The following is a 9,840-nucleotide window of genomic DNA, read 5'->3' on the forward strand; positions in this document are numbered from 1 at the left end:
ATTCTGTATAGTCCTTGAAACTCTAGCCAAAGCAATTAGGAAAAAGAATGAAATTAAATGGGTACAAACAGGAAAAGAAGAGCTCAAACTATCCCTACTTGCTAATGACATGATTCTATATTTAGAAGACCCAAAAAACTTCACCAGAAAACTTCTAGAACTTTTAAACAAATTCAGCAAATAGCAGGATATAAAATTAACACCTATAAATCAATTGCATTCCTATACATCAGTGATGAATCAACTGAAAGGGAAATTAGGAAAACTACCTGATTCACAACAGCCTCAAAAAAAAATAAAATACTTGGGAGTCAATCTAACAAGAGATGAAAGACCTCTACAATGAAAACTACAGAGCACTAAAGAAAGAAATTGAAGAAGACTTTAGAAGATGGAAAGATCTCCCATGTCCTAGGATAGGCAGAATTAACCATTGTCAAAATGGCCATACTACCAAAAGTGCTATACAGATTTAACGTAATTCCTATTAAAATTCCAATGACATTCTTCATATAAAAAAAGAGTCATGAAATTCATTTGAAAAAAAAGAGAGATCCAGAATAAGCAAATCCTTAGCAAGAAAAGCAAAACAGGAGGCATCATAGTACCAGACCTTAAATTATACTACAGAGCTATAATAACAAAAACAGCATGGTATTAGCACAAAAACAGGCCCAAAACCAATGGTATATAATAGAAAACACAGAGATAAACCCACATAAATACAGGTATTTCATACTAGACAAAGGCACCATAAACATACATTGGAGAAAAGATAGCCTTTTCAACAAATAGTATTGGGAAAACTGGAAATCCATATGCAGCAGAATGAAACTGAACTCCTATCTCTCACCCTGTACAAAACTCAAAGTGGATCCAGGATCTATGCATTAGACCAGAGACCCTTCACCTACTAGAAGAAAATGTAGACCCAACTTTCCATCACTTCGGCTTAGAAACTGACTTCCTTAACAAGACTCCTAAAGCACAAGAAGTAAAATCAATAATCCATAAAAGGGATGGTATCAAATTTAAAAGCTTCTTCACAGCAAAGGAAACAATAAAGAACGTGAAGCAAGAGCCTAGAAAATGGGAGAAAATCTTTGTGATCTTCACCTCAGATAGAGCATTAATCCACAGGATATATAAAGAACTCAAAAACTTAACACCAAAAAATGAATAACCCAATCAATAGGGAAAAAAAACTTTTATTTTGAACTTTATTCAAAAATAAGTAACCCAATCAATAGATGCTTTTTTTTTGCCAATAGATGGGCAAAGGAACTGAATAGGCACTTCACAAGAGAAAGAATACAAATGGTAAACAATTATATGAAAAAATGTTCAACATCTCTAGCAATTAGGGAAATTAAAATTAAAACTCCACTGGGATTTCATCTTACTCCAGTCTGACTGTAACAATAAATGTTGAAGAATGTAACAATAAATGTTGAAGAATGTAAGTAACAATAAATGTTGGGGAGGATGTGGGGGGAAAAGATATACTCATTCAAACTGGTACAAACACTCTGGAATCCATTATGGATATTCCTCAGAGAACTTGGAATGGAACCACCATTTGACCCCATTAACTCCTCAGTATATACCCAAAGAACTTAAAATCAGCATACTACAGTAATGCAGCCACATCTAATTTATAGCAGCTCAATTCACAATAGCTAAGCTATGGAACAAACCCAGGTATCCTTCAACAGATGAATGGATGGAGAAAATGTGGTATATATACACAATGGAGTATTCCTCAGCCATAAAGAAGAATTGACTATGACTTTTGCTGGTAAATGGATGGATCTGGAGACTACTGTGCTGAGTGATATAAGCCACTCCCCCCCCCAAAAAAAGGGCCTATGTTCTGTTTGATATGCAAATGCTAATGTACAATAAGGATGGGGAAGGGGAATAGAAGTTCAGTGGATTAGACAAAAAGGAATGAAGAGAAAGGAGGGTGGCTGGGAATAGGAAAGACAGCAGAGTGAATCAGACATAACTTTCCTATGTTCACATATGAATACACTACTAGAGAAAATCCACATCCTATACAGCAAAAAGAATGGGATCCTAATTAGAATTAGTTATACTCCATGTATGTTTAATATGCCAAAATATACTCTACTGTCATGTCTATATAAAAGAGCAACTAAAATTTTTTAAATAAATTGTACACATGCACTTTATTCATTCCTTTTCATATATTCTACATTTCATATTAAAAGTTCTTTAAAGAATCTATCAGAAAAAGTGACAGATTTAACTACCTAAAATTTTAAATCTTTTTATAAATGTTAATTTATAAATATTAAAATATTTAACTGAAAGACAAACAAGTTGAAGCAATATTAGTTACAAATATTGCAAGTGGTTAATACCCAGGCTAGTAATATGGTATGAGGTGCACTTCCCCCTCGGAGCCTTGCCTGCTGTTCCCTCTGTACTGCCTGGTACAGTCTTGTACTGAGAGCCTGGTGAGCAACTCCCTTTCTTCTGTGCAAATGCCACCTTCTCAGTGGAGCCATCTCTGACAGCCTGCCTTATTTTCCCCATGGTGTTCACCTCCCTCTAGGATGCTAGTTAACTTTCTCATTCTGCTTTTGTGTCTACCTCACTCCACTAAGAACAAAAGCTGCGTGTAGGCAGATTTTTTTTTTTGTCTGCTTTGTTCAATATTCTATTCTCAGAGCTATGTACAGGGTCTGGCACTTAGTGGGTGCTCAATAAGTATTTGTTGAACACATGGATGGAGGAATTAATGCATATGAAGAGCTTATGATAATTAAGAGAAGTATTAAGAACATCAACTAATAGGACAAAAGATAGAAACTGACCATTTACATGATCTAAGACATCAGAATGTCTTAGAAGCTCATGGAGAAATCTGTACTGTGACTGAGGATCTAATAAGTTCCCATTCAAAAATCTTTTGCCCCTCAAATTAGAAAAGTTTACGTTTAACTTTCATAGTGTGAGCAAGAATGTGCTAAACAGAGCAATTATTTTTTGATAGTAAGTATAAATGAGTAAAACATCCTCGGAAGGAATTTTATAATGTAAGAGCTTTAACAACACTCATGCTCTCTAGCCTAGAAGTAACCATACTAGAAAGTTGTCACAGCAAAATAATAGGAAATAGGTAGAGAGGCAAAACTCTGAATGGAGCTGTCAAAGCATATCACAATGAAAGGTTTTTAATGTCTGAGATGTGATATAAATCAAAAGTAAAAATCATAATGAGTGGAAGAAAGACTGACTCAAAAATAGGCCACTGAGCTTATGGTCTCTTGCCTCCCCTGGTGGTAGCACACTTAAGGAGAGAAACAGAGAAGTGAGAACCCACTCCGAGCAGAAAAAAAAAACTACAAAATCTAGCAAATGCTTCACTCTAAAAATAAACCTTCCTCAAATACCAGGAAAAAGGATCTCCGACAGGTAGAGCAGCACTGAAATAAACACACTTTTATCCTTTTTATGTTGTATCAGCTCCTGCGGATTAAAGACCCAAAGCCATATATACTGAGTCTTGGAACAGCATTAAGCAACCATTTAATCTAAAAGACTCAACAAGTCTACTTTGGGGCATGAATTATACAAATAGACCAATGATCGAAAGAGGCCATCACCGCCACCCCTCCATCATCTTCTCAGTCTTGGGGTCTCAGGTGACAAATGGATTCTGCAGGATCAAAAGGGGCAGAGGTGAGGACACAGGAGGAAACTGGTTTAGAAGCTTTCACGCATCAAAGTATCACAAATTGAAATCCTCAGATAGTGATTTTCCACCTCTCGAATGGGGGAGATTTTATAATATTGTAACACCCACTCTAATCACACTCACGCCCAAGCACTCCTCCAAAATAGTTCCTGCCACTGTCACAACAACTTCCACGTGACCAAGTTACAAGTTATTCGTCAGCCCTCGTCATACTTCACCTTTAACCACATGTGACGCCTATGAGCATGCTCTCTCTTCTCTTTTCATTTCACCAGCCAGTTCCCTTTCCATGGATCATCTTTCTGCAGCAAGCTCTCTTCAGGTGTAAGAACACTTTGATGGGAGCATGAAAGACAAATGGAAAGGTGAATTTAAAAAAGGGCCATGCTTATAAGCCCTTCTAGGTGCCAGCACACACCTCAGGCACAGCATTTGATCCTCACAGCAACACTCTGTCTTCACCATCAAGTGCACACCTGGTGGGGATACCTGACTTGCAGCCTAGCCGACCTTCCCCTGAGCCCCCATGTCCCAGCTGCATGTTTGGGAGGCCTTCCTATGACACAAGCAAGTAAGTCTGACCTAATTTTCTGAAGGGAAAGCAAAGGCCTTACATTGAAGATAAAGGGAGTGTAGGGGCCTTTGCAGCAGGAGAGAGGGAAATCCATGCTGCCTCCATTTCTGCAGCACATTCTACCCCCAGGTATGGCTCATTCCCTCACCTGTTAACCAGGTGCACCTGCTTGACCTCATGTAGAGCAAGTCATCCACTTTCCCTGAGGAAATGTCTTGGGTGCTGAAAGATTTTCAACTGTCCACCACAAACCCTTCTCCTAAAGACCCATAGCTGGCCTACCCCAATAAAATTACGAGATAAAATCTGGCTTCCCTGGGCCTATTCAACAAAACCCTTTCACCAGCCCTTTGTCACACATCACCAACTACAGTTGCCCGGGGCTAACCACATTTCCAAAGAGAAAATACTTCAAGGCACGAGATCTAAAAGGGATTGTGAGACACCTCTGGAGGGAAGAACTTGGTACGATGCTGTGTAAATTTCAAAGTGTTGAAATTTTCAGGATAGATTTAATGATTTAGGGAGCAGTAGGGAGAATGTTTAAAATCTGAACTGATTTACCCAACTGTGAGCTTTTCCTACCTTCCAAAAGCATCCCTGACTTCTGTCCAACAATGCAGCTTGCTAATTTCTTTGCATTGTTTCTTAGTTGCCTTGCAGGAGGGTTCTGTTCCATCCTAGGGTCTGAGTGACATGCATTAATATGTCCTCTCTCTTCATGTATTTCCATTTCCAGAGTGGACCTCCAACAACCTGCAAGAATGACTCTAATGGTGGGTCATGCAGGCATTAGCAACCAGTGGAGCAAAGAGGCCTTTTCAAACTCGTCAAAAACTAGGGCAGCAGAGCACACAGTGAACACAGCATGAACTTCTTTTGACAGCCCTGTGTAGAATCCAGCCTCCGCTTTAGTGATTTTTTTGGACTCTAGGCAATTTATTTAATGTCTCTGCATCTCAGTTTCACATCTAGACTATGAGAAAATCAATAGGAACAATCGATAAGTTTGCTCTGATAATTGAGATAATGTTTATTATACGACTCGCACAAGTGGTAGTGCCTAGAATGGAGAAAATGCTCAAGAAATGTGATTCGCTCTTGTATTTATGTTTTATTCTGCTAGGCAATAGACTGTTGCCTACAAATGGGCTACAGGAAGTTCTGGGCCTCCACTCATGTGGGAGTGGAATATGGACAGGAAAAAGGTGACCAAACGGAGTCAGTGTCTGCTGTGCTGCCTCACACGTGGTCCTGTCCTGGGTGGGTTTCCTCTCCTGCTGCAAAGGCCCCTGCACTCCCTTTATCTTAGATTTGTGTCCCATTTGGAGGTCAGTCTGTCCCACATTTCTGCTCTCTCATTGGCCCTGATCAAACACCAGTGAGAAGAACTGGCAAATTCAGTTTAATAATGTTTTCTGCCAGTTTCGTGAGTTTTCTCACACATCCGGGTATTCATTGAGTCCTCAATCTTTGCCTATTTTTGTACAGTATAAAGGAAAAATAAGACCATCTTTCTAAATGAGATAATAGCTATCATTGCTCCTCCATCAACTCTTCCTCATTCTTCACCTCCTGCTTCATTTGTGATAGAAGTTTACCAGAAAGAACAAAGGACTCCAGAGGTGGCATGCATAGGTAGGTCCACTTTACAACTTTCTTCAGCCTCAGACTCTCTTTTGAAGGCCCCTCTGCCTTAAATCCAACCATTAAAAATGTATCTACACTAACAGTAAAAATTGCTTATACATAATTATTTGAGCTGAACAAATTTCAATTGTCCGACAGAATTTTCTCTTCTATAAATGCATGTAATTTAATTTCATTTTTATCTTTTTGGATTTCTTTGGCATTTCAGAGCCAATTGACTCCTTTTTCTAATTCTGAAACATTTTTTAGGCCTTATAAACTCTGAGCACTCTATCTTAAGGCTTAAAAGACAAAACACTCCTGGTTGAAGTTGGATTTAAATCCTTGCTGTGTTATCTAGCTCTTTGAGTCTGAACTAATTGTTTAAGCTCTGTGAGTCTCAGGCACCCTATTAGTCAAATGAACCCATTCAGACATATTTATCCCCAAACCCACTGCTTCCATAGAGATATAGATTAATAACTATCTTTTATTTTCTCATTCAACATCTACAATATACATACTCCCCCAGCTAACTTACTGCAAGCTAAATGGATTGAGGTTCAAAGAGACCTACCTGCACAGAGCATCCCTATAAACTACAAGGCTTAGTCACTAAGAATATTAAGTGGATTGTGCTGAAGAAAAATTCTATGGGAATGACAGATTTTCTGAGAAACATCTTAGGTTTTGTGTTAGTCATTTTTCTGTTACTGTGACAACATGCCTGTGATAGATAAAGTTATAAGAAGAAAAGGTTTGTTTTGGCTCACAGTTTTAGTCCATGGTCACTTCGCCCCAGAGGCTTTGTGCCTGTGATGAGGCAGTCTCTCATGATAGAAACTCATAATAGAAGTTGGTCACCTCACAGCAGCCAGGAAGCAAAAAGAGAGAGAGGAAGAGGCTGGAGTCCCAATGATCTTCAAGGGCATGCCCTCAATGACCTACCTTTCTTCTATAAGGCCTCAGTTCCTTTAGGTTTCACCACACTCCGAAAGAACCTCAGTCTGGCAACCAACCTGGGCCTTTGCAGGAACTTATCGAAAGCACAGCATGCTTGTTCCTGTTCATTCCCACCCTCACACTGTGAACCCCAAGCTTTGCATTCTGCAACAACAACAACAACAACAAAACTCTCCCCCCCACATTCATGGGGGCAGGCATCCTTGGGATCCATGTTTGCTTTCTTGTGTCTTGCTGGTGATGCTATGAAGAACAGGGAGTGCTAAGAGAAGCTCTCAGATGGGCCCAGGCAATAAGGACTGGAACCAGACACAAGCATTTTAGGGTGGGTGATGGAGAAGGTTGCAGAGGGAGAGAACAGTTGGCTCCACCGACTGAACAGTTTTTCTAGCCTGTACTCCATCAAAATAAACCCAAATGCAGTTTGCTGTTGTTCTCATATGTAATAACTGTCATCCTCAGAACCATGGATTAAATGCAATATCAATCACTTTATTTTTCGTTTATATTGAGCATTAATTTGGGGCAAAAGACCTGGAAGGAATCCAAGGAAGTGATAAGGTTCCTATCCTCAAAGAGCCCACATTCTAATGGAGTAAGGCACAGTGAAGATGGAAAATAAGTGTGAAGAATAAATCGGGGTTCCCCAGCAGGATACAGGTTAAAGTACTGGCACAGACTATGAGTGTATCAAGGACTTTCAGAAGAAAGATACTTCACTGTTGGATGAGAGAGCAAGAGGATGAGAGGGAAAGGACACAGCATGTGTTTTTCCTATTCAACTGCAAAGGCACACTTAAAATCCAGGCTCAGAAGCACAGAGTCCAACACAAAATGAGCAAATCAGAAAGAGCTTGCCTGAGGGTGTGGCTCAGAGGTAGAGCACTTGCCTAGCATGCACAAGGCCCTGGGTTTGATCACCAGCACCTTTGTAGTGATGGGTGGAAAAGAAGGCAAGGCAAGGTGAGGGAAGGCAAGGGCTAACCACCAACAAGACAAGCCTAGAGATTTCAGGGGTGGTTGTGCTTATCCCCACACATCCTCACTCTCCCAAGCAACAACTCTCATTGAGCATATAATTCAGGACTCAAATGATATGTTCGGTTCTCAAAACATGAAGCTACTTCTTAGTGATGTCAGAGAAGTTGACTCGGTCTGTGGTTACAAGCAAGCAGCCTTACAAGGCCTAGATCAAAAGTGACCTATACCTCCCAAGCCTCATGCTAGAACATCACAGGTAGGTTACTCCCATAAGTTCCTGGAAAGAGTAACAGTTTGCTCTTCCCATATGTGTGCTGAATATGAATGATGGTGATGATGATGGTGATGGTGATGAAGACTCAATTATAAACTATCATTTATTGAGGGCACCTGTGTCATTGGTCCTGCATGAACTACTGGAAAGTCAAAGGTGGGAAGGCTGACTCATTCACCTTTACCTGCCCAGTGCCTTCCTGGAGAAATAGGCCCTCAGCTGCCTCTTACTGGATGATCAGAAGGCAATTATAAAATCATCATGCTGGAAGACTTTGCATGGTCTTGCAGCCCATTTCTCTGACAAAATATATGAGAAAGTGATATTATTCATGAGCAAATATATCAAGGCAATTTAAAAAAAAACTTCACATATGGAAATCTCACAATCCAATGAGTCATTATCCCCCAAAGCAAGAAGCTCTTCTTAATGTCCCATTGAAATCTTAGGTCATGTATGTAAACATTCATTACAATCATTACCTTAGGGGAGATGCAATGGGATATCAAAGAAACCATAATAACCTTACCTTTCTTTCTTCCACATTATTTTATTGATGCATTATAGTTGTACATGATGGTAGGATTTGTTGTTACATATTAGAACACACACACAACATAACAATATAACTTGGCCATTATCACTCCCCAGCACTTAACCTTCCCTTTTAATTCAGAAAATAATATGAATAGGGGCTGTGGTTATGGCTCAGTGGTAGAGTGCTTGCCTAGCCCATGTGAGGCACTGAGTTCGATCCTCAGCACTACATTAAAAATAAATAAATAAACAAAATAAAGGTATTGTTCCATCTATAACTAAAAAATATATTAAAGAAAATAGTATGTATAAATAACTGATTCAGGAATAAAGGAAAATTGTTCATAATGATATCATATAAAGATATAATACTTTCTTAAATTGTATCCAACAAATTGCATATTGCAAGGTACACTCCCATTTGGGGAAGATCTGTGTTGCATGAATGAAGCAAGAACTTAATAATTCTGGAGCAGTAAACTTGAGCAGGGTAAAGGAACAGGAGCCATTAAACTACTGGAAGTGAACTACTGGAGGAGTCAGCCTTAGCCAGCGTACAGTAATGCTAGCGACAGTTATGGGTCAGAATGGATCCAGGAGGTGGGTAGATTTATAGGACTTCTAGAAGTTCCCTTCTGGTTGCTTTTAGTGTCTGCATAAAATAAGAAGTGGAAACAGTGGCACAGGTATTGGAGATTTGAAGAGTGCATCAACCAAGATAGATTTAGGAATGAAAGGCAATTAGATTACTGGCACAAGAAAATAAGGAAAAGTGTGAAACAGTCCTGTAGGGGAGGGGGAGGGTAGCATCATGAACCCAGGTGCATTTAGTAATCATACATTCAGAGTGAGATAAGTCAGCAGAGACGTGTGTTTTTCTTCAGCCAAAATCAGCAGTGCAGGTTTCAAGCACAAAGTGGAAAAATTAGTGTAACAGTGGCTGGAATTTCACCAGTTGAATATGACCAAGGGGAAGAGCTGAAGGGCTGAGATCATGTGCAAAAGAGCAACTGTTGTGACTAGCCATGGGATTCAATCTGGGAAAGGAGGGAAAGAGAACATGAGGACAAAGGACAGTATGTTGATTATAGGGCTTAACAAGAATAGGGTCAAAGATTGCTGGAATGGAGGTCCTCAACTAACATACACTCAGCA

This window comes from Marmota marmota, unplaced genomic scaffold, assembly GCF_001458135.2.
Source record: "Marmota marmota marmota unplaced genomic scaffold, marMar, whole genome shotgun sequence".
NCBI lineage: Eukaryota > Metazoa > Chordata > Mammalia > Rodentia > Sciuridae > Marmota > Marmota marmota.